The sequence below is a fragment of the Nanorana parkeri genome, unplaced genomic scaffold (genome assembly GCF_000935625.1).
Source record: "Nanorana parkeri isolate BGI_ZX_2015 unplaced genomic scaffold, ASM93562v1 scaffold187, whole genome shotgun sequence".
NCBI classification, from domain to species: Eukaryota; Metazoa; Chordata; class Amphibia; order Anura; family Dicroglossidae; genus Nanorana; species Nanorana parkeri.
This window is the reverse complement of record NW_017306455.1, coordinates 576081-600361: the sequence shown is the minus strand read 5'-3', so window position 1 is coordinate 600361 and position 24281 is coordinate 576081. Positions and strand designations below refer to the sequence as shown.

The window sequence follows — 24281 nt, the reverse complement described above, 5'->3', positions numbered from 1 at the left end:
ATGCAGCAAACTAGGAGAAATAGTGAAATTTGTCAATGCTGGGCACCTGCCTATCATTTCACAAGGAGAATGAACTTGTAGGCAGTTGTTGTCTGAAGGGGAGAGACAGTGCAAATTGTGCAGTTTCCACCTTGCCTAGGGGCCCATGGACGGTTGTCATATGCATTTCAACTATGCCTGTTTAAAATACCCTGCATACATTTCTTGGCTTCATTTTCTGATTAGAGTGTTGGAATAACAGCTGCCATATAGTATATATGCAATGAGTTGCCCTTTAGTGCATTTATTTTAGTATATTTGCACCCCCTATTAGAAATACATAGGGGGTTATTCACGAAGGAGCCGAAGGATCCTTCGGCTGATCCTTTAGCCGCCTGAGCCAAAGTGACACCCGAAGCTGGGCAAATGGCTTGCCGAAGGCCGGCCGTTTGCCCCGCAAATGACAGCTGGGCAGAGCCGCCCATGATCTCACGGCTGGCTCCACCCAGTTGTAATGACAGATCAGCGTCTACAAATGACCTGAACTGTCATTAAACAATCACAACTAGGCAGAGCTGGCCGTGATGTCATGGCTAGCTCTGCCCAGTTGTTATTCATTGGCCGGGGCCTGCTAGAAGACTTTAGCAGGTGCCTACCAATAGGAAACAGGTGGGCAGAGCTAGCTGCCACTGCTAGCTCCGCCCAATTGTTTTTCTTTTTTTATTATTGTTTTTTTTTCCTTTTTTAAAATATCTCTATTTCTTTTAAAATTTTACTATTTTTTTTACTTTTTATAATTTCAACCTTTTTTTTCCCCCCGACTTTTTTCACTGATTTTCTATTCTGCTCGGTACCACGGAGGTACCGAGCAGAATAGCCGAAAGCCGCTCACCGGCATTCGGCTATTTACTCCCTGCCGTTCAGCCCCTATGCGAATAGGGACAAACGGCAGCAAGTGAGCTGCCGAAACTCCGGCTCAGCCGATCTAGATGTTGGAACGGCTGAGTCAAAGGGGTTGATTTACTAACCTTATAAACACACCACAAACATGTATACACCTCTGTAGTGTGTTCCCTCCCAGCATGATCTATGGGTGGAATCTAAACACCTTTGTAGTGTGTACACACCCAGCAGGTGTGTTGTGCAAAGCCCTGCATGAATTGCAAGGTCATGTTGTGTAAATTAGCTCTATGTTGTGTTGCTTGCGTTGATGAATGCAGGAATGTAAATGCATGAGCTAACCATTTTTGTCTAAACTGTGAAGCAGCATTATATATGCATCATGTGCATGATTTTTCCATATATGGCATTAGTGGAAATATGCTTTTAGAGACTTTTTGGTTGATAAATACGTTTTGCTGTGTGAAAATCACACGCACCTGGTGCGTGCGTGTGTTTAGGTTAGTAAATCACCCCCAAAGTCTTTCTCCACTTCGGCTCAGCCGAACATGCAGAGCATGTTCGGCTGACCGAAGGCAGCCGCACAGAGCTGATGTATGGCTGATTTCAGCCGTACAAGCCAGAAGTAAATAGCCGAACAGCGTTCGGCTCACTTCAGCTCGGTTATTCACCACTCGGCTGCCTTCGGCAGCTTAGTGAAACATCCCTGATAGTGTTGCTCACTGTAGTGGGTTAACACAGAACTGTACATCTTAATCTGCTGTCATTCCTGCACAATGAGTTGCCCTTTAGTGCATTTACCTGCTTTTAAACATTCATCTTGGGCAAAACAGAAGTGCTGCTAAAAACCTGTTATTGTGTGAAATGAAATGAATGGGACTGAATTAATCAGCACAACTGCTATTATATCAATTGTTTTGGAGCTGTGGAATACAGCCGATTTCAGGCAGATCAAGGCAAGGAACACAAAAAAATTAATAAAAAAAGCAGCCCTGATCAAAAAAATGAATATATACAAAAACACATCTAGGAGTTATTTATAAACCATATTCCTTCTTGTTCTCTAAGAGCATCTGCCCCAGCTGCCTGTGTTTTTTCTCATATATAGTTTACTTGTTAATTAGTTTTTCATTTCATGTGTTTAATGTGTAGGGGTATGGGATTATGCAGAGTTAGTTCCTCGATGGTGCAGCCACAGATTGACATATAAGGCGAGAGACTTATAGTAAGACTTCACAGTGCTTATATTAAATCATAGGCATTTTCATACAAAACCAAATGATCTACTTATCTTCCACAAATTAAAGGGGTAGTCCACCCAAAACTGTTTTCTGGTTTGGGTGTACAGCATTTTAGCAGGTTTTGTTGCCTGTTGACCTCTTATAATTCCCATGTACTGTAATCTAGTCAATATCATGACACCTTTACTCTTTTTATATATAACCGTTCTCAGCTTTGATGTCACCAGTAATGTCCCCTGCTTAAAGGGCCCCAAAGTCAGGAGTTAAATCTTAAAAATATATTCAAGCACCTTAACTATTAACAACAATGTATCTTATTTGTGTATCACTCAGCTGTAGATCCTCAAATCATCTCTGAATTGGTGCTGACACTGTCCTTCCTTCTGGAGGGTGACTACTTTTGTTCCCCATGGTCCCTGTGTGTGTTGTAAAGTAGTCAGCGCTCTAAGCCCGCTCCTGTGACGGACTACAATCTCATGTTTAGTTTACTCATTTGTATTGAGATTGTAGTCCATCCCAGGAGCGTGCATGATGCGGTGGCTACTTTGCAACACACACAGGGACCATGGGGAACAACAGCATCCACCCCCAGAAGGAAGAACAGTGACAGCACCAATTCAGAGACGATTTGAGGATCTACAGCTGAGTAATGCACCTTATTTGGGTGAGTGACATGAATGCATTTTTAAGTGGCGTCTGCCGCAATCGCCGATGCGTTCCAGCTCTGAACGCACTCGGCGACGGCTCAATGACGCGGGTGTGCGGCGCAGCTGCGTTCCACGCTGGAACGCGGAAGTGCCGAGGGGAACGTGCGGCTCCGCCCACCCGCACTTCCTCAGACCTTAAAAACCGGCTTGGGGGACATGCACAGCGTTCCTGTATAGCAGTCTGAACGCCTGCAACCCCCAGCTACCTCTAACAGCTACTCCTCTCTTGAGGGAAGGACTCTGCCAGCCTGCAGCTTCCGGGAGACCCACTGATCCGGACCCCATGCCACGGCAGCTCTGCCTGGAGATCCAGCAACCTTCCAGGATCCGGATAAGTACCTTACAATACTTGCTTGTGACTTTAATATACCCTCATGCTGGATATAATACCCTGGATGCATTCAATACCTGCATGTGACTTTAATTTACTTTCATACTGGCTATAATACCCTGGATGCATTTTATTACTTGCATGTGACTTTAATTTACTTTCATACTGGATATAATTCCCTGGCTGCATAAATTGCCTGACTGTGACTCGCAGTTAACCCTAGGTTGGATTCAACCCCATGATGCATATACTACCCGTTTGTGCCTTTGATTAACTTTCATACTGCAGAGAGTTCCCTGGACGCATACTATATTTGGATATGAAATTAAGTTAGCCTTCTGATGCTCATTATTTACGGCTGCATATACTACTAGGAGGTGTCTTTACTTTAACAAACCGGTTGGGGGTATGCGGTAATACCCTCCCGGCCTACCTTCTAAAAAGATCCCTATCTACTTTGGCAGATGATGTAATGAACTCCAAACTCTTCGCTTAAGATTAAGAGTGATGCCTGGGGTTCAGTACTGAGTGCCATACTTCGAGAATTACACCACTTCAACTACTACCACCCAATCCTCCGCAGTTGTGGTTCATACTCGATCACTGCAGGCCATGACACAGTGCCAGCACGGGACCTGGAGAGAGAACTTAGGTGGATATAACTTGCTTCACGAGGTAAGGAAAAGTAAAAACCCTACGGGATGGATAGAGGGGGGTGGGAGTGATGAAATATGGTCATATTTTGCCCAGAGTGGGGCTTTAAAGCCAACAACCCCTCTTCCTGAGTATAAGATACTCTAAAGCTAGGAAGTCACTCATCGCCTGCAGTAGTGATTAGCTGTTGGTATTGGAGGGATAATATAAGGATCAGCAAGCTAGACTGTGGGCAGTGAACAACAAAGCCACACTGCTCTGCTTGAGCTGCCTTGACTTGATATGACAGACATAGAAAAAAGTATAAACAATTGGAAAGTGGCCCAGCTGCTGTGAGTGATTGCATGAAAATATGTATCTTACAGGAGTGGGCGGTTTAATGAATCTACAGGGGACCCAGAAAACTCTTTAACTGGTCCCATTCAAGTTTAGCATGTGTAAAGGTTTAAGTAAGTTATATTCCATATTCACTTATGTTGTTTCAGTTGCTAAACTGTCCATGCTGTTTGTATACACTCCACATTGACATCTTCGGTTCAGATATTCTGTCCATTGATATATTGTGTTCTCGGCCAGCTGCTGACAGAACTCACTCATTCCTTCCCTGCAAGCCCAATGCTAAACCCGCACAGCCTACAATAGAGGGGGAGGGAACTCATGGGAGGGGGCAGGAGGATTTAACTCCCCATTCAGAGGATCAAATTACAAACAGATACCCTGCAGGATTTTCCTTTTTCAGATCATCCGTAGACTACTGAGGCATGGGATCGACTCAAAATCATACTCAGCTGCCTGATATAGCTAGTTCTTACAGAAACAAATGCAGCACAAACGACTGGTATCACAAGCTGCATACTGTTTATTCCCATAGTCAAAACATGCTGTAAACAAACACAGGCTCCTCCAACTCTAGCATGTGTCACCAAACAGCTTATTCATGGATCATATCTCTATAAATAAGAGGTTTGGTGAAACATGTTAGAGCTGGAGGAGCTATTTATATAGCGCCAACAGTTTGTGTAGTGCTTTACAATATAAGGAGGACATTACAGTTACAATACAAGTCAAGACAAGATGGTAAGGTGGGCCGTGCCTGTGAGAGCTTACAACCTAAAGGGGACTCAACGGGGTTACACTTAGAGAAATATAGTGGAACCTATCAGTATAGAAAGGGCAGGACCTTGGTCATATTCAGTAAGTACCTAAGAAACGGAGTTACACTTAGAGAAATATAGTGGAACCTAGGCTTACCACAATGAAAACAGTATAGAAAGGGCAGGACCTTGGTCATATTCAGTAAGAACCTAAGAAACAGGGTTACACTTAGAGAAACATAACCTGGGTTTTCAGCAGCAAAGACAATATAGATAGGATGTTACCTTGGTCATATTCAGTCTGAACCTAGGAAAGTCTGATAGCAACAGAAGTGATATGGCCAGAGCTGATGACGTCACACTGGGACCCCCGATGCTATACCCAAAGTGATAAGGATCACCCGTGCCAACTAAGAATATTTAGATAGGAATAGCTCTGACAGAGACCCACAGAGCCCCATAGTATTTGTATCGCCCTCTCCAGTTCCAAAGCTTCTTGTTACTGGTCTTGGCATTTTTGGAACTGTGGGTTCCATGCTAGTAATTCTTACATCTTCAAAGTCTCAGCTGAAGAGTCTGGCTCTAGTGATATTAGTATCAATCAATGCTCTCTGACTCAAATCTCATTGCATTTTAAAACCCAGTTAACATTTTATGCCTTAATATTGCTTTGCAGTCCTGTACCCCCCACTTGATATGCATTGTTATTGATTTTGGTCTGGGAATACCTCACAGTACCCTTTTCTCTCAATAAAATTGCTGCCTTCTATTGCAGAGGAATAGAGGAGACATGTCAGACTAGTTCTGTTACTAGGTGCTGATTACAGAGTGCACTAGGTGCTTTCTGGACTAGACAGTCATATATAGACATCTGGAACAACTGCTATAACAGGAAAGTGGCATTAAGATTAAGAAAATGGAGAATGTCAGTACAATGTCCGTCTGTCCGAATATCTATTTCTGTGAAATAGTTGGGCTTTAAAGCCAACTTGTATTCATAGCAACAACCCCAAAAAAATCCCCATATCACTGTTCTCAGGCCTAGCGATTGGACTCTCAGGCACTTAGCACTGGGAGGGCAGGGGGAGTGTTATGTGTTCCTCCATACCCAAAAATCAGCAGAATTTCAAATCTGTCTGGCTTGGGATAGTGTATGGGAGCAGGAAAGGCAATTTAGGTCTCTCTCTCTCTCTCTCTCTCTCTCTCTCTCTCTCTCTCTCTCTCATGCAGGGATAAGGAGTGTCATATGTGGCCTCAAATCAATCAGGTTTACATTAGTACCACTAATGCAGTTAATAGCAGAAAATAGGTCAAGAGCGGCAATTCTGCCATTTGCAAAAAAAAAACTGAAGTGGGCAGCAAAGTTTGCAGATCTCATTTAGCAGTGATGTTCCACAATGGCAGAAGAAGTGATGGCAACATTAACTAAATATTACATCCATGTTCTGCCAGACTTGGCAAAGTGTAGTCATTTACATATAAATATTCATGCCTTTCCCTCCAAGCCTTTTGGCTGACTAATAATACAGTCCTTTATGGCAGCAGAGATTAAACAGATGAGGCAATATATCTTAGTATTGCTATTAGGCTTAGATCTTAGATCAACAGGTTATTTTATGTACTTGCTGAAAACGTTCTGGGCATAAAAAGTTAAAACTAATACAGCTGCCACATGATACACTGAAACTCATACTATTTAATGTTTTAAAAACCTTGTGTTTGCACACAGATCTTAAATATACAAGCAGTATGTGTACATGCTCATTACATGTGAAGGTTTTGTGCCCTGTTTAGTGGTGTGGCACAGAGGATTTGGATTGAGTGTTGCTTCACAGTTTTTGTCTATGGGTTAGGACTGAAAAACGACAGACGTTCTAATTATCATCTGAGCTCAGCTAAACAAAATTAAAGCTTTTGTCAAGGCAAAATTAAAAGAAACATGTTTTGTAAATATCTGCAAAACATGCACATTTCCCTGTGTTTTATCCCTTCAAGCATGGTTAGAGTACAGAAAAACAACTGTTGATGTGCTAGAAATATAGTGTACTCCTACCTTCATCTTTGACATGACAACAGAGTGTATTTCTGGCTCTGAATTTCAAAGCACGTGGTGTCAGCCCTACCTACTTCATTTCTCATGCATTACAAAGATCATCACAGCACCCCCTGTCTCAGCGGTCACTAACTGCAGCTTCTGTCACAGAAGCTGTCACAGAAGCTCTGGTCTGTTCAGAGCTCCATAAGGCGCACCGGACCTCCCTGCGTCCTATGGTCCGATGCGCCTTATGGAGCGCAAAATACGGTAACTACCTGTAATAAATAAATAATACTAAAAAAATGGCTCCTCCTTGTACACAGACGGAGAGCACACAAAGTTATTAGCTCACAAGGTGTCTGGCAAAATCAGCAGGCATTTTTTGCACTTATCAAACAGATATAACAAAAAACTTTTAACATATGTAGCAGACCAAAAGGGAACAAATAAGAGAAGTTCATTGTTTAGATTTACATACACTTTAAACAGGGCTGCTAATCACCTTCCCTGATGCACAGCTGACCGCTAGAGGGAGCATCTACAAGCTATAGTAAACCATACAAAGTGTACAGTAGTTTCCCTTTAACCCTTTCCCTGTAAGGCATACAGCGCTGGCTGCGGGCCCCTGTAAACAGACTCCCGGTGGCTATAGCTGTCGGGAGTCTGTTTGCCTGTGTAAAGCTGACTGTTGGCTCTATATTGGAAGTGATTCTCGTGGCTGAAAAGCCACCAGAGCGCATCCAGGGGCCAGTAAACACCCCCTCCCCCCTTGAACCCCCCAACACACACCACGCCTTGCTTCCTGAGTTCCACTGCCCCTCCTGCGGGCCCAGGGTTGGCATTGACGGTGTTGGCAGGTAGTGGGGAGAGAGACCAGTGAACAGCCATTCAATTATCTCCTCCCCACTGAATAAAGCCGGAAGCGATTGCATCACATTGGGCTTCCCAGCTGTTATTCCCCATCTAGAGAAGTCGGGGAAGAAGCTGATTCAGCATGACCTTCTTTAAATGGAAAGATAACACTAGCGGTCTAATATCTAATGCTGATGACCTAAAGAGTACCTGTAATTTCCAATGTGCTATAATGTGCTATAAATTATGTTAAAGTGACATTAAACCTTCAGATTTTTTAACAAAAAACAATACTGTAATGTGTGCCTTACTGTAATCCATGGTTGTTTCCCTTCTCTTTGCTGCTCTTTCTTTTAAATCTGTATCTCTTCTCATGCTTGGGGAGAACTTCCCTTTGCAGCTGAGTGCCTCTTCCTGTAGTGCTGGCTCCGGTTGTGAACCTACACACAGACACCATGTATCCATTTCAGAGACAAGTCAGTCTGCTGCAAAGGGAAGTTCTCCCCAAGCATGAGAAGAGATACAGATTTAAAAGGAAGAGCAGCTAAGAGAAGGGAAACAACCATGGATTACAGTAAGGCACACATTACAGTATTGGTTTATGTTAAAAAATCTGAGGGTTTAATGTCACTTTAAGTAAAAAAAAAAAGTAAAAAAAATATAAAGTTATATAAAATACATCTAAAACAGCAAAAAAAATGTTTACTCCCCCACGTCCCTACAAACGAGCGCATACTAACACAAACACACATGCTTCTACTTACGAAAATGATGATTGCGCTACGTGTACCTGAGGTAAAACAATCATTCTGGAGCCAATATTCCCAGTTAACTCTAAACTGATGACCTGTACAGGCTTTTAAATTGTTGCATATGGACAATGTAGGGTACCCTAATTTTAACGGCATTTCACAGGCGCACAACATTTTTAAGCTTGACATGTTAGGTATCTATTTACTTGGCACAACCTCATCATTCACATTGTTGTGCACTAAAAATAACTTGTGTATTTTTTAATGAAATTTTGGGCTTAAAAAAAGAATTATACTAATATTATACAACATAAAACGCTGCAACTGCCACCATTTTATTCTACTGGGTTTGTGCTTCCTGGAAATATATAGTCCTGTGGGAGTTAAAGTAATTTTCAGGCCTAAAATGTGGACAAAGAACACTCTGGGGGTAGGTACGCTTAATATGATTCTCATACAACAAACTGGTACACACTCATCCTTGACAGATTGTGGACCATAATCTTCCTATATTTCTGGTTTGGACTGCTCTTCCCCATTAAGGTGCCCACACACGTTGCGATAATCGTACGATAATCGCTGGAAATCCCTCGATCGTACGATAATCGCTGGAAATTATCGTAAGGTGTGTGGAAGCCGTGCGACCTCTACTACTGTAAGGTCACACGACTTTTATCTTACGAACATGTTCGAAAACCCGCCGAGAATCGTACGTTTTTCATCGGGTGTGTAGCATGTTCGTAAGATAAAAGCCGGACGGGCCGGTGTGCGCAAGCGCACACTGCCCGTTTGGCATTGCGATCATCGCAAGTACAATCTGCCTGTCCAAGATAGGCAGATCATATGTTTTTTTAATTCTCTTTCAAACATCGCAAGACAAAGTCTTGCAATGGTTGTAAGGTGTGTGCCCAGCCTTATAGATGCTGGGGGATCTGGCCGAATTCTAAATAGCTTTTATTTTTTGTTGTAAAAGTATGCTAATTTATTAAACTTATGAGACAACAAGAACTTTTGTGCACTGATCACGACATTTTAAAGTAGAACTCCAGCTTAGGTTTTTTGGACAAAGTTTAGGGTTGATTCACGCCAGCAAGCTGCACTAAACACACATCTGCCGGTGTGCAGTGGGACAGTGCTGATGCAGCGAAGTCGGCGAATTACATTGCTTAGTTTATTATTCAGATCTTTATTGACATGTCACAAATTACATTTCATTTAGTTCTACAGGCGCAGCATACTGCGTGTTGGGCTCACAGTAAACAAGGCATTTGCCTTCTCTGTGCGCTGGGGTTAGAAAAGGCGGCCATCACAGCTCCAAAGCCTCTGGTTTGAATCGGCCCTTAAACATGAGGTTTTACTGGTGTGTTTCCACTTCCTGTCCTGCTAACTACACAAAAAGTGAAGGGAATTCTCTCCAAGTGAAGCACAGATTTTAAAAAACCCTGATATAGGTTCTTGGCCCTTTGTTAACGTTACAATGATTGTAATAACATTAATTGCAGCATGTTTATAAAACAAGGCATTAAGTTACTTTAAATATTTACTTACTGAAATAATAAGCAGCTGCTGGGTTCAGAGGTCGCTCATTTGCTTCGCAGATTGAGTTACTAGGCACCAGAAGCTTGTAAAAGCGAATGATAACAAAGGACATATTTATATGTGTAGCCTACGCAGCCACCAACACCTGATAACATCAAAGGGAAACTAATGATAAAAAAACCCCACTAAGTTTTGCATGTGCTTTACACAAGCTCTAAGTTGGACATACAGTAAATATGAACAAGAGAAATCCACTCAATTCCCTATGCGCACTAAACAGAAGAGGAGGATTCTTCCATTACAGGTACTGTATATCGACAACTGGCAGCTGTCAGAATAACCAAACAGTGTCTACAGCCAATCGGTGACTTTGGCCAACAATTTTCAACCCAGCTCCATCCAACCTGATATTTCAAGTGAAGCTTGTCGAGCCGGGCCACTATTTCTGTGAATATAACAGTGTATGGTCAGCCTTAGCCTTAGGGTTGTACTCTCCATCTAGAGCAGCTCAGGAGGTAGATTGTAGGTTTTCCTTGGCCAGACAAGACAACATAATTTTTGTCCAGTACTTTTGTGGAGCATTTCTCCCATGCAAAGTTAAACCAAAGTGCAGTGGATATGCTAAAATAAAGTAGACACGATGCGAGTCTTGCTTCCATTTTGTACAGGCTTATCTAAACCAGTCAGTTTGTCATTGCAACTGCTTATAGGCTGATTATGTTAAAGTCAAGTTAAAGTTCTTCCTCAATAGATACTATAGCTACAGGTTTATATTGAAGGAATGGCAGCACTAATGTCACCTCTAGAAGTTCCCATCTGCTCCCACTTGCAAATGACCCTTTTTAAATTTCAGACTAATTTTTTAGTACATAGAATACAGCAGTAGACATGAATCCCTGGACTCCCTTAATAAACATACAAAGCAAGTGGATAATCAGCCCATCATCATCCATCCGTAACTGAAATAGCTTTACATGGATTGGTCTTTTTTATTTACAGATGAGAGACATAACTTTTGAATGAAAACTTCCATTGTATTAGTAGTCATGGTCCCTATTACAAAATGACATTATGCTTTGTAGATGACCAGTAGCCATCAACAAACAAGGCTTTCTAATTATCCTACAAAACAGAGAACACCAAATGAAGAGTCACAGGTTACCAGTGTAAATTCCCAAGTGACCTGCACCTGCCCTCTCTTATTGCTCTGTTACTGAGTGACTTCTTTGTTCTGATCTCCCAAGTGGTAGGAAGCAAATCAATGCTGATGAACAGACTTGAGTATCTTAATCCATTTATCCAACTATATAATTACTTTAAAAGTAATTACAGGAAAATAATTTCCTGTCCTTGATAATCTGACTACTTTTTGCTTTTTGTTGCTTTTCTTTGCCGTAATTTAATATTCTGAACTCTCGAATTAATCGATCAATCTCTAACAACTGTGCAGCGCAGATTTTCCTCTATCTCTTTAATGAACTACTGACCTCATTCTTCACTCTTCCATTAGTTAGCGGCCGTGCTATCTGGGGAGGTTATATTATTATGCACTAAGGTATTTCATCCATGTATTTGTCAGTTTTCTATTTCCCATACTTGTCGCCTTTGCTGTATTCATTTCTATATAGGTTTTTGTTATTAGATCTTATCCTATTACTATCCTACTGTGAATGATTGAAGCTTGCCACACGCAGAACAGTTCTGACGCCGCAGTCTGACAATATGAAGAGAAGTCAGCAAGGTTAAAGTGGCACTAGAGGCAACATTTTCAAATGCAGAATACATTCAAACAGTATACTTTCTTTAATGTCATGTCCTCCTTTTGTAATAGAAACCTGGTAAACCTGCTAGGGAATATGAGTTCTTCTAATGGTTATGAGCATTGTTATCACTGAAAACCTTCCTCCTTAATGCCAGACAGTGCAGGACACTGATTGACAAGACATTGCCTGGGTAGAGGAGTGAAGGTGCCTGCACAGCATCTGCAGGAAGTGACACCTGGACTCTTGGCTCCATTGCTGTGAGAAGAACTCTAACTCCATTAATGATGATATCACAGGGCCTATGAAGAGTATTTTGGGGCATCAGGTGGAAAATAAGTAAAAAGAAGGTGTTAAAGTGGACCTTTACACTCAAAAATCAAATTCTACCAATGCATTCCTCTATGTATGATAATTAAAGGAGAACTATGAGGTGAGTGAAAATCACTCATCCTCATAGTTGGAGCCGAAGTGTGACAATTAAACTGTCACATGTCGGCTCTATAGATCGGGAAGTAAGCGAACACATACCGTCACTCACTCACTTCTCAATCATCTCCCGGCAGAGAGCAGTGACTGTCAGTCACGGCTCCCTGCAGTGATTCCCCCCTCCCGTCTCCGACCCTCCAGCGCTGACTGGAGGAACGAACGGGGGAGGGGGCGGGCAAAGCTGGCTCTAGATAGGCAGAGCCAGTTGTCACTCACGCAGCTGGGTAGGATATGTCCTGCCTGTGGCGATCTCAGTATACCGCGAGCTGTAGCTCGCGATATTCCGAGCTTTGGGTCACGGGAGGACGTTAGTATATGTCTTCCCGTGACACTTAAGAGAACTATGGGGAAAAACACTTACCCCATAGTTCTCTTTTAATACTAACATAGACATGTCAGGTGGAAAATGCTGTGATTTTGAAATACTTACACTTGCAGAGCATTCACTTCCCGCTTTGAAAGGGCAAAATTACTTCAGTTTGGGAAAGCAACGCACACTGGGATTGTCTTATCATCAGCAGAGCATTGCAGGGAAATCCCATCTGTAATCTCATGAGATCTCAGGGAAAGGCATTTCCCTCCCCTGAGATGATGTGCATGGTCACATGACCTAGTCACATGTCTAGCCACATGTGCCAGAAATTCAGGAAGTAATATAAGCGCTAGTAATCTGCCCTTAGTAAACATGGCCACTGTCAGAAGACTGGGGAAGAAAAGAGAAACAAGGTATGCAAAGAATAAAAAGCCGTCAATTATCTAGAAGTATGCGTTTGTAGATTGTCATTACTAAGCATTTCTAAAGGTGTGTTTGTTGTTACTTTAAAGATATGGGTAAAGGTCCGCTTTAAGGGAAAAGTGATAGATAGTGCCCACAGATAGCCTTCAATCTTCCTACACTGATGAAAGGAGACTACATCTCCAAAATGGTTAGTTGCTGTACCTGCCCACTTATATACTGGGGTCTAACAGTAGTAGGTGGAACTGGCTTAAGTTTGAAGAAATTATTTCTTCTCCTAGTGTGTATGTGATCTTCGCTCGAGACTTAGCACACACAAAATAGAAAACTGCAAGCAAATCTGTACTATGTAACTTTTAAACCATGTAAAATTGTGCTTGGTAGGCATATGCATGGTATACATCTAAAAAAGGGATGAGCAAATAGTGGAACATGTTTTAAGTGTGACGCAATGTTGACCAAATTTTTGACTGTACTGAATGATATGCCTTTTGAGCATAACTTTCAGTAATTAGGATGTGCTGGGGTTGATTTCTAAGATATGTCTATGACTTCCCAGCCTAGGAGAAACCCACAGTTTCTAACACTTTAGGAAACTCTTGTGATCATTTATGGATTATTAAATTTTTCAAAGGAAGGGAATTCATCTTTTTTTGTCCATGTGAGATGTTAGAATGTTAGATGGTACAACAGTATGAACAAACATCAAACATGGGCTTGTGAGAGAGGTGTGCAGTATTACCGATACTGCCTTGTATTCTCATGGGTGGGCCTCACATGTAGCATTCCAAGTGGGACCACCACATTGTGAGTTGGACTTTGAAGGAAATAGTACGATGATTCTTACAGTGAATTGGGTTAATATAAAGATGGATGAAATCCATTTTTTGCCTGCCTCCCAAATAACCTTGTTTCACTACAGCTGCCCTTCAGTAGTGCCCACAGACATACATTATTTTCCCAATTTGAGCATAAGTGGTTAGATGGAGCAACAATCATTTCTGGTACGTGTGTCAGACTCCCAACAGACTTCAAAAGGAAGAAAACATTTTATATCATTACTGATTTGTATGGCGAGCCATACATGACCCAGTTTTTACAAGCAGCATGACCTATGCAAGCATCACATTTGCGCCTCTAGTGCATCTCTAGCCAAAGCTTTGTTTTTTTAAAATAGAGTAGGGAAGGGTTAGATCCCTTCTCAGATATTTATTTCTGTTTGTGTCCCTGAAAAGTAAATATCCTCTCTCTATTTGTCATGGTGACCATTGTCATTGGAATAGGAAGTGAGAAGAAATCAAACATTACAGAGAGATGAAGGAAAATACTATAATAGGGACAACTTTTTCTGTGACAACTGTTTAAGAGGAGACATTTTCACTCACTCTCCCCAACAGGACAAAGGTTGTAAAAAAAAAAACACTTGCAGGGGGTCTGAACATTATTTGCTCTATCCAAAATGTACAAAGAAAAGTGTTGGCTACAATAAACAAAATTCAAAGTGATAAAGATAATTAATGAGCATCAGAAGTACCTGCCAGCTGCAGAGAATGTTTAACAAACTGTAAAATCCCAGCAACTGATGCCCAATAGTTCACTTTCTTAATAGAGAAGGGAATATTTTTATGTGTGCTGCATGGCCAATGCCATCATCGTCATATATCTTCATTCCTTATGGGTGCACATCGCAAAAAAATTGGCAGTTCGCTCACTGCCCATCTTTCTTTCTCAGAAATGTTTCGCAACAGTAGGCAGTTGTAGAGTTGTAGAAAGTTGCAGAGCACTGACATAACTATAGCCATGCTGGCTGCTATGGGGCCTAGGGGTGGAAGGGCCAAAATTAATGTTAAAAATGAATTCTCTGCACTGATTCCCCCTCTTCCCCGACGTCTGTCCAGAGCACTAGTTACTAATAGTCCCCTCACTATGTTAACAGCAATCCTGCTACCTGTCCTTGATTTAGACATTCTTTATGTTATGATCAATGACAGTAGGAAGGTTGCTCATAAAAATGTTGCTATGGGGTCCCATGATCTATAGATATGCTCCTGCTGTAGAGAAGTTATTCATAAATGTAACTCTAGCTAAAAAATATGTGGGGTTCACAGCATTTTTACAGATTAAAATTATCTTTTTGTTTGAGTATGCCAAACCATCCATAGCCAGCTGAGAAATTGTATTTTCTTTTACACTAATTACCTATGAATTTGGCATGTACTAAGCACATTTGTCATTATAGCTATAGCTCTGTTTGTTTTACAGACAATACAAATTGTTGCATGTATAGGGACAACGTGATGCCACACCCCTTCCTTGACCATCCAAAATTTTGACACTATTGTGTAATAGGGCTTTAGGTAACATTACATCATTTATTCCATAACGTAATTATTTGTGTTACATATTCCAACAAAAATTTTAATTGGACAATACCCCCTTGGGTCCTTACTCTCTTAAGATTAGGTGTTCTCTTGTGTGTCCCACACAAGAGAACACCAGTATTTCGTTTGGTCATCCACCTTAGACCCCGTTCACATTGAGCGGTTCGCAAATCGTGCGATTGTCGCGCGATTTGCATTTTGCGCGATATCGCGCAAAATGCAAATCGCGCGACAATCGCACGATTTGCGAACCGCTCAATGTGAACGGGGCCTGAGAGGATATGAATCTTGTCTTGCCACTGGGGGCTGGGTGGGGAGGTATATATTATTAGAGGGCTTCCATCTAGGCACCAACAATATAATTATCACCAAGATTATTCCATATGGCTATCATTTTCCATGCCAAATTATTACTAAATAGATCTTGTGGAGATGTTTGGCTGTCCTCTTTTTTTCAGTAATCAGCATCCAGCACTCTTTATCCCTGTATCTCCTAGCTGAGAAATAGGTGTCTTTACATCCAGATTTATACAAACATTTCCTAAAGGATGATTTCTTCCTGCTGTAATCCTAGATAAGTGAAACTGCTGCTGCTGTTGGGTATTCTCCGCTTGTCTCCCTACATTCAAACCACCGTTTTAAACTGCCAGCCATCCTGAATTTCTCCAATGCACAATAGAGTAATACATTTGGATGTTTTACAGACAACTACCACACTCTGTCAAGAATAAGGCCCCTTTCACATGGGCACTGTCCATTCTGATGAGCAGGAGATCTGTGCATAGATCCCTTCCTGATTGGAGCAGTACGAAATGGATGTCACTCTTGTGACATCCGTGTCTGTTTATTTTTTTCTTCAATCTTGCAATGGAAGAACAAACTGAGCTATACAGACCTATGTTAGGTCTTTGGGGAGTCGAATGTAAGTGGACACGTTTCCGTTTACATGTGATCACCTCTGATCAGTCCCGTTCAGGTCCCCCAAAATGTAACTGTTCCCTTTTTTTTGCAAGCCTAAATGGACTTGGAGGTAATTGGATGTGAACAGGTGCACATTACATTCGGCTGCCCATAGAGTAACATTTGGCTTCCGATTAGATCCACCTGAAAAACATACAGGCGGACCTAATTGGAATGCCGTGTGAAAAGGGCCTTTGGTGGGCAAAGACAGGTTGATGTCTCAAAAATAATTGCCATTGAGACATCTGCCACTAACAAAGCACTACCTTACTGCCAGCATCCACCATGGTGTTCTTCCCCATTCTCTTAAAGGATGCATATGCCACAAACATGGGAAAGACTTCATTACCTTTTCTATGATTTCTATAAGAAAAGGGTTTAATTGACTATTAGTTGTAAAAATATTTTCTTCTCTTTGTGTGACAACAGTTATATCCAATTGTTGCACTCTCGTTACTACACTGCTACACGGCCCAGTCAAATAAGTCAAGATAAATGCCCATTAAACTACCGATACATGTTGCAGACATACAAATTTCCATTCCCCTGAAATGATCAGTTGTGCAGATAAACAACAAGATAAAAGTAAGGCTCATTGGACATGTGTGGAAATACATTAAAACTACAAACTCAAAAAAGACTTCTGTACTCTTTGGTATTCAAACAAATCTGTCACTTTTCTAATTCAGGGCACTCCAATCCCTATGTAAACTCTGCATTGGTCAGTACAAAAAATACACTTAGTGGTGACCTGCTCCCCTCCCTTGAATGACAGTCTTCAGGCCTGGCAATTGGCCACTCAAGGCTCCAGCACTGCATCCTGGGAGGAAGTGGAGAAAGTCACAAGGTATTTTTCAACGCCCCTGCAGACATAGTATTGGCTGACCATGGTAAAAGTGTGTATAAGAGGTTGTTGGGTGCCCTATCAAGAAATCAAGTCACATGCCCATTCTTTTTTAATTTGAACTTGCGCCCAATTGTATATACGGTATTTCCTTTGCAATGGGTAATAATAGACATTTTATAATGATAAATGATTACTTGATTGAAACGCTGTTCTTTGTTTAGAAACTGGCCTTTGAAGCAGGTATTTTTGTACGTGTGAAATTCTTTCTCTACAATGAACCTGTCATTGCAATTTATATAGCATCCCATTTCTCCCATGAATTATACCATGCAGAATCAATCTTTCTGTCAACAAGGACATGTCTCATAAATCAGGGTATTTTTTGCATCGTTTTGGAGTTGCACAGCAGAAGACTACCGACAGCATCGTACCCAAACTTGCTGAATAATTTGTGAGGTGCCCAGACAAGATTGCGTGCCCCAGGCCACAACATGGAGCAGAGAGCTTGGCAGACAAAGAAGCGCTCAGCGTTCTGAGATAAATGGCATTTCCAGCTTCAGATCTCACTGTTGCGCTTTAATAAACAACTTGGGACTGTCGTGACGGTGACAGAATCTTGCTGCGCACACTGCAGTGGAACCCTAATGACTTGAAAATGCCATAATATGAGAAAAAGAAGAGAAATGTCTTCAGAGAAAAGAGAACAGAACATAGGCTGGTCCAAACTGGCAATCTAACAGCTCTGAAAAAGGGCTGCTGTGCTCTAACATATATTCAGAGGTGTTTAAAATAAAACTGTCAGAAGTCTGGGCAATTCATACTGTGCATATGATGAAAAAAATGCGCAAGCACATGAAACCCACATGTCAGTGATCAATCGATCAAGAGATAAAGGCAGAATTTATATGCAAATCTAACTTTTTACTGTAAAAGTTGAACATGATCATGCTCCTATCTCCCTTTCAAGAGATCCTATTTCTAGCAAAAAAGTCCTTATTTCAGTCTGTGAGGCTATTAGAAGGATTTTTTCTCACTTCCTGTCCCTGTATTGCCTGTACAAGAAATAGGGATTGCGGGCATCACCAGGATAAGACGACACAGACAGAAAAAAAAAAAAACATACGTTCTACCCCTTCCTCACATTGCTATGTGTTTTTGTCATTCTTGGAGAAACTGCCTATGACTTTCTGTCATGACAGGGAGTGAGTGAAAATCTCCCCAACACCACACAGGCAGGATCTAGGAGCAGGTTTACAAGAGTGATATTTGCTATAGTGATCGGTACCCTGGCAATCGTTACATGCAGTTGCATGCAGTAGTGATGGATTCCACAATGTTGGAGCACGGTGCTCCTATGTAGAAAACAACTACCCACCTCATGCCTGGAACTGCATGTCCCGGGCATCGGGAGATAGGAATTCCACAATCCTGCTGCCCCTCTACTCCCTGCTGCCCCGAGTCTGGGCCTTGGTTGGCCTCGTGGGAAATCCAGCCCTGCAGATAAAAACATGCTGGGAGCTATGCCTCCTAAATGTGGCTGAACACTGCTGGATATTTGCATGAGATGGGACTGGTCGGGACATCACCAGGTGTGACAGGAAGTTCATGCAGAGACTTTGTCCAAAGAAATAAAAGCAGAGCTTAATGAAGTTCAGTTAGTGTCCAGGTGAAGCTTGGACAGTGCCCAGCCACCTATGTACTGTATATCTACACTTATTTATATGCGGCCTGTTGTAGTTTCATACCTAAAGCTTACCTCAACCACCTTACCGCTGCTTATACTGATGGCGTGAGCAGAAGCTTTTGATGTAATGTGAATAGTAAAGATGAGAACAAGTATGCAAATTAGAAGTTCCGACTTTGCTTTTTCCTGGTCTACAAGTTAAGTATTGATGATGATGAAGGGAGCCAGGAAGCTAGGATTTCAAGAGGTCATTAAAAGCCCCGCATATTTCCCTCAGTACAGGATGTTGTTCATTACTGTATTCCAGACTACATCATCACGGGGCATATAGTAATAATACAGCACATTGCAAATTATAATCATAAACCACTGCTGATCTGTACCGCATGATATTTTTCACTGACCCTTGTTATAAGAGTTTGTGATCATGATGCTTGATAAAATCCCCAAGTTCCATCTCCCTTGCCATCCATAACTGATTATAATGTGCTATCCTGTGATAACACTTTGAAGTATAGCTCATTATATAAAGTGTCAGAGCAGAGCAGCACATTATAATCAGTTATAACTGACAGCAGTGCCTATAAAAGCTGGAACCTGTGAACCTCTGTGAAATGCTGTAACGTTTTACACCCAGGAGCTGGAAGTTAAACCAAGATTTCTAATCTTACTAATACTGGTTCCTAACTGGAAATGAATATTAAAATACTTTTTTAAGCACATAGAACTGGAGAGTATATTTTAGGTTGGAAATTCTGAATTTGGGGCTTGTTCATACTCACTGCACGGTGAAATGCAGCGTTTTACCCTGTGGCTAGTGTCCGCTGGGTGGCAGCGGTGAGCCACGGTTTACTTTTTTTCTTAACTGTATTTGGAGTGTACAAATTGTACAGTCCATTCATTTGTCCGCACGGCATTGCTTTACATTGCGCTGCGGTGTGGTGACCTCCAGTGAGATGCGGTGCAGTATGTCCTTTTTTTAAAATGCAAGTAATTAAAGTGTAAATTTGGCCTTATATCAGACTCTCGCCATCCCTGTACAGTAGAACCCAGGCTGGGAGAGGGAGACGCAGGAGAAGTAGCATTGCTTATGTCTTAACAGAGAATATCCTAATAGGAGTAAACAGCAGAATGACAAAGCGATGAAATAGTTAGTCTGCTGCTTCTTCTTTCCCTGTCCAGTCACAGGCTGGGGGAAGGACTAGACCTGTTAGTGATACTGAACTGCAGCAGAGAAAAATGGGGTCTCCTGTCCTGCTAGACAGGACTGTGCTGTGTGTCAGAGCTGTGTAAATCTCAGGATGGGATGAGCAGAAATACAAATCCTTTTCCAGGCGTAGCAGCACTCTTATATGCATTTCATCTGTGTATTTAGCTGTTTGCTTGGAGTTCAGGTTTAATTTTGACTGCTTTTAAAAATGTATTAATTGTATTAATTGTAAAATTATTGGTCCATACTGGCGGAGTAGTCCTTTTTGGCGCTTTTCTGTGTTCATATCGGTGGTATCTAAATACTTAAAGTGACACTAAACTCAGGAGTTAAATCTAAAAAATGCACTCAAGTACCTTAACTATTAACAAAAATGTATTTTATTTGTGTATCGCTCGGCTGTAGATCCTCAAATAGTCTCTGAATTGGTGCTGACACTGTCCTTCCTTCTGGTGGGTGGCTACTTTTGTTCCCCATGGTCCCTCTGTGTGTTGTAAAGTAGCCGCCATGCCAAGCTCGCTCCCGTGATGGACTACAATCTCAATATAAATTAGTAAACTAAACGTGAGACTGGACAAGAAGTTCGGGGAAGCTGAGCTGAGTGAGTTGGAGCTGTTTGGAAACATAATGACTGTAGGTGTTTGGGCAAAAAATTAAAGAAATGCTTGGGCTGGACAATGTATATTTGCTTGATCTGGATTCCTTATTAACAAAAGTTTGAGAGTTTAATACTACTTTAAGGTATACTACCATCCCAAAATTAATGGGTTGCCTTAATGCAGGGTACCTCAAAGCATTCATGCACACATGCGTGTAAAGGGGCCCTCAAAACTCCTTTACAATACTTGAAAATAATTTGCAAGCTACTATTATGCTTAATAGGGTTTTTTTTAATGCTTAGTTTTTTGGTTTTTTTTCCTTCCTCTGAATCAACTGTGGTCATAGCGTTCTGTATTAGATTTTTCTTCTTTCTCTTTTTTTCTTCTCATCTCTATAGGTTGAAGTTGATGGACTTGTGTTATGTTTCAACCTGACTAACTATGTAACTATCTATAGGTTTTTTTATAAATCTAGTGACATCAGCCTATGTAGATAGAAATCCAACCATTGTAGGAGACCTGGCATCAACTGGGGCTTTGTACTGTAAGCAAGCAAACGATACTCAATTACCTAGAGGCGTGAGGGAGGGCTCAATACTAAAAACTTCCCAACTGCAATAAAACATTTGAATGTGTAAGATAAACATGAGTCGTACCTACAACTGTGAGAATGAAAAAGTAAATATTCCAAGTTGTACAGTGAAGGGCAGATTTACAGTGTTTGATGTAGGCCTGGACCTTTAAAAAAAAAAAGACATTCTAAAAAAATCTGTAACCATGCATGAAAAGGTTGGGGCTAGGTTCACACCTAGGCGATTGAGATGGTGAGCTGTTTTTGTGCGGTTGTTGCGTGTTTTCATTTGTGTAACTGTTTTCTGAAAACCGCGTGGTTGTCACGCAGTTTTCAGTGCATAGAGATGCCTATAGAACCCAAACCGCCCGAAAATAGCTCCTGCTACTTTTTGCGTGACAGGTGATTTTGTTCGCGTGACAAACCGCAAAGGTGTGAACAGCCTCCATTGACTTCGATGAAAATCTGTGTTTTGCGCGACATCGCGCAATTTATTATGCGTGATAAATCGCCTAGGTGTGAATCTAGCCTCAGTCTACCTAAAACTGATATTTAGTTTTCTGGAAGACGCCAAGGTGTAAAATAACCTATTAGTTATCATCTCTGTTATATCTATGCAATTGAGTTCCCAGGACAGCACCTAGCATGAAAATTACAAAGGGGCATCCCTCTCTTCTGTTATATTATGGACAATGCAACAAGTAAAGTGGAACAACAGGTAATATTGTGATCCAGCAGAAGGAGTGGGGTTGGAGCAGAGTCAAGAACTATGGTGGATACTGTGTCTTAAGTTCCCAAGAGTTCCATTCTGAATTGAGGAAGCTGGTTGGATGACCAGTGAAACGTCTTCAAGAAAAATACAGCAAGTCCAGTTGCCTTGACTTATTCTTTACAGATATACTATGACCTGGATGAATGAGAACCTTCACAGACATATAACGCCAGTGGGTGACGCAGCTACCAGAACTGATTTCAGGGATCACATTTGGATGAATGTTGCATACATCCACAGGTAACAGATTATCCAGTCAAACAACAGCAAGTAAAATGAGCTCTATAGTCTTCCACGGTGTAATACTTTGAATATGTAACATTAAAACAGAATGAAGATCCTGTTTCTGGATAAACAGGCAACTCCATCAATTTCCTATGACAAGCACATAAGATATATCAGTACAATGATGAGTTTCGAACATCCCTCAGAACGAAGCACTGAGCAGGGCAGAATAAAAGAGTAAAGTGCTAAATGTGCAGCGCTAAAACGTGATAATTGAGTGAATCTTTAATCTTACAACATGTAAGAATAAAAGAGTGGCAGTAAATTCAAGACTGGGAGATGCAACCACATAGACATGTATACAATTTATGTCCTGCACACCCGCCACAGGAATATTTGATGACAATTGTTTTCTCTTTCTCTTCCTTTCTGTTCTCCAAACAGCACTGCCCCCATCATATTAAAAAGACACATTGCATATAGAGAAAATTGAGAAGTACAAAATCAAGGGGTACAGAAAACTTACTCTACCTAAAATGTATGTTTTTTGGTGGACATATGTGGGTTAAATAACAGACTCACCTATTTTTTTTTTTTTAACATGGGGTTTAAAAGAATAGTTATTATCGCTGGGGTTTTTTTTTTTAGTGTTGCCTCCCAGCCACGGTCATTTTAGAGTTAATAAGTAGGTGGTCAGCACTGCTTGAGGCTACACCCAGCACTCCCACTAGGATCTCCAGGACTGGGCTGGAAGATTGCTTTAAAGGCTTCTAGAAAGCTGCATGAAGCCTAAAAGCTTGACAAATGCTTGGTGAAGCTGATCGATGCTCTTTAAACTAGAATTGACAAAATTGATCAAACCAGCCTTTCTCAACCACGGTGATGTGGCACCCTGGGATGTCTTCTGGTTTTGTTAGGGGTGCCTTTAAATGTATGCTAAAAACTGCTTTCCTCGTGTGCAAGGAGGCTTCTGATGTGAAAGGAATGGACTCTAAGGTGAAGGAGGACTCTAATGTGATGGGGAGCTTCTGATGTGAAAGCAGTGGACTTTGATGTAAAGGGGGAGGGGCTCTAATCTGAAGGGGGGGTTCTAATGTGAAGGGGAGGGACTACTGATCTGAAAGAGGGGGGCTCTAATGTGAAGAGGAAAACTCCATGTTATCTTTTTTTTTTTGCCTGGGATTCCCCCTTGAAATCCACCCGTCTAGGGTAAGGCTCCCTTCACACACTAGCTTTCCAATGTGTGTTGTTCACACTAGGGTGACATCCACGCGGTACGAAGACGCGTGTCCCGCAAAAAAGCCCAATCACGATTTTCTGGGCGGATTCCACGCAGTTTGCATGTTTTCGTGCCGCGTGGTTTTACGCGCCACAAACGCTACCACTATGTGTGAATGGAGCCTAAGGGTTTGGTATTGATTTTGGCGAGGGGGAAAGAATGACCACAAGCTGTTTTGTATTGGCGAACAACCTGTGTTGGGCATTTGCATGTCCTGAATTAAACAGCAAGTTCCAAGTCAGTATATACGATTTCAGGGGCAGGCACTATGTGGGGAATTTATCAAAACTGGAGCAGACAAATCTGGAGCAGTTGCCTATGGCAACCAATCAGCTTCTCTCTTCAGTTGGTTCAGTTATGCTTGGAAAATTAAAGTGAAAAGCTAATTGGTTGCCATTGCCAACTGCTCCAGACCCTGTCTGCTCCAGTATTGATAAATTCCTCTCTTTGACTCTAATCATAGGATTCTGCTATTTGAACTTAACTCTTCATGTAGACAGCATGCTTAGGACAAGATATCTATATAAAACTAGCTCCCCGAATAAAGTAATTGTGTCCTCCTCCAGCGCAGCTATTGGTATGGCCCGGTTTGTGCCAAAAGCCCGGTAGATAAGGTATTTTACTAGCTACACTTGATATTCTTAGGACATCATCGGTAGCCTTACAAGGATCAAGAAGCAGGAT

General features: G+C 41.6%; 1 protein-coding gene across 1 annotated transcript in view; it reads right to left on the bottom strand.

Moving 5' to 3' along the window:
- KCNH6 (potassium voltage-gated channel subfamily H member 6) overlaps nucleotides 1-24281 on the bottom strand; it is a 140109-nt gene that overhangs the window by 115335 nt on the left and 493 nt on the right. The gene's annotated exons all lie outside the window — the stretch shown is intronic.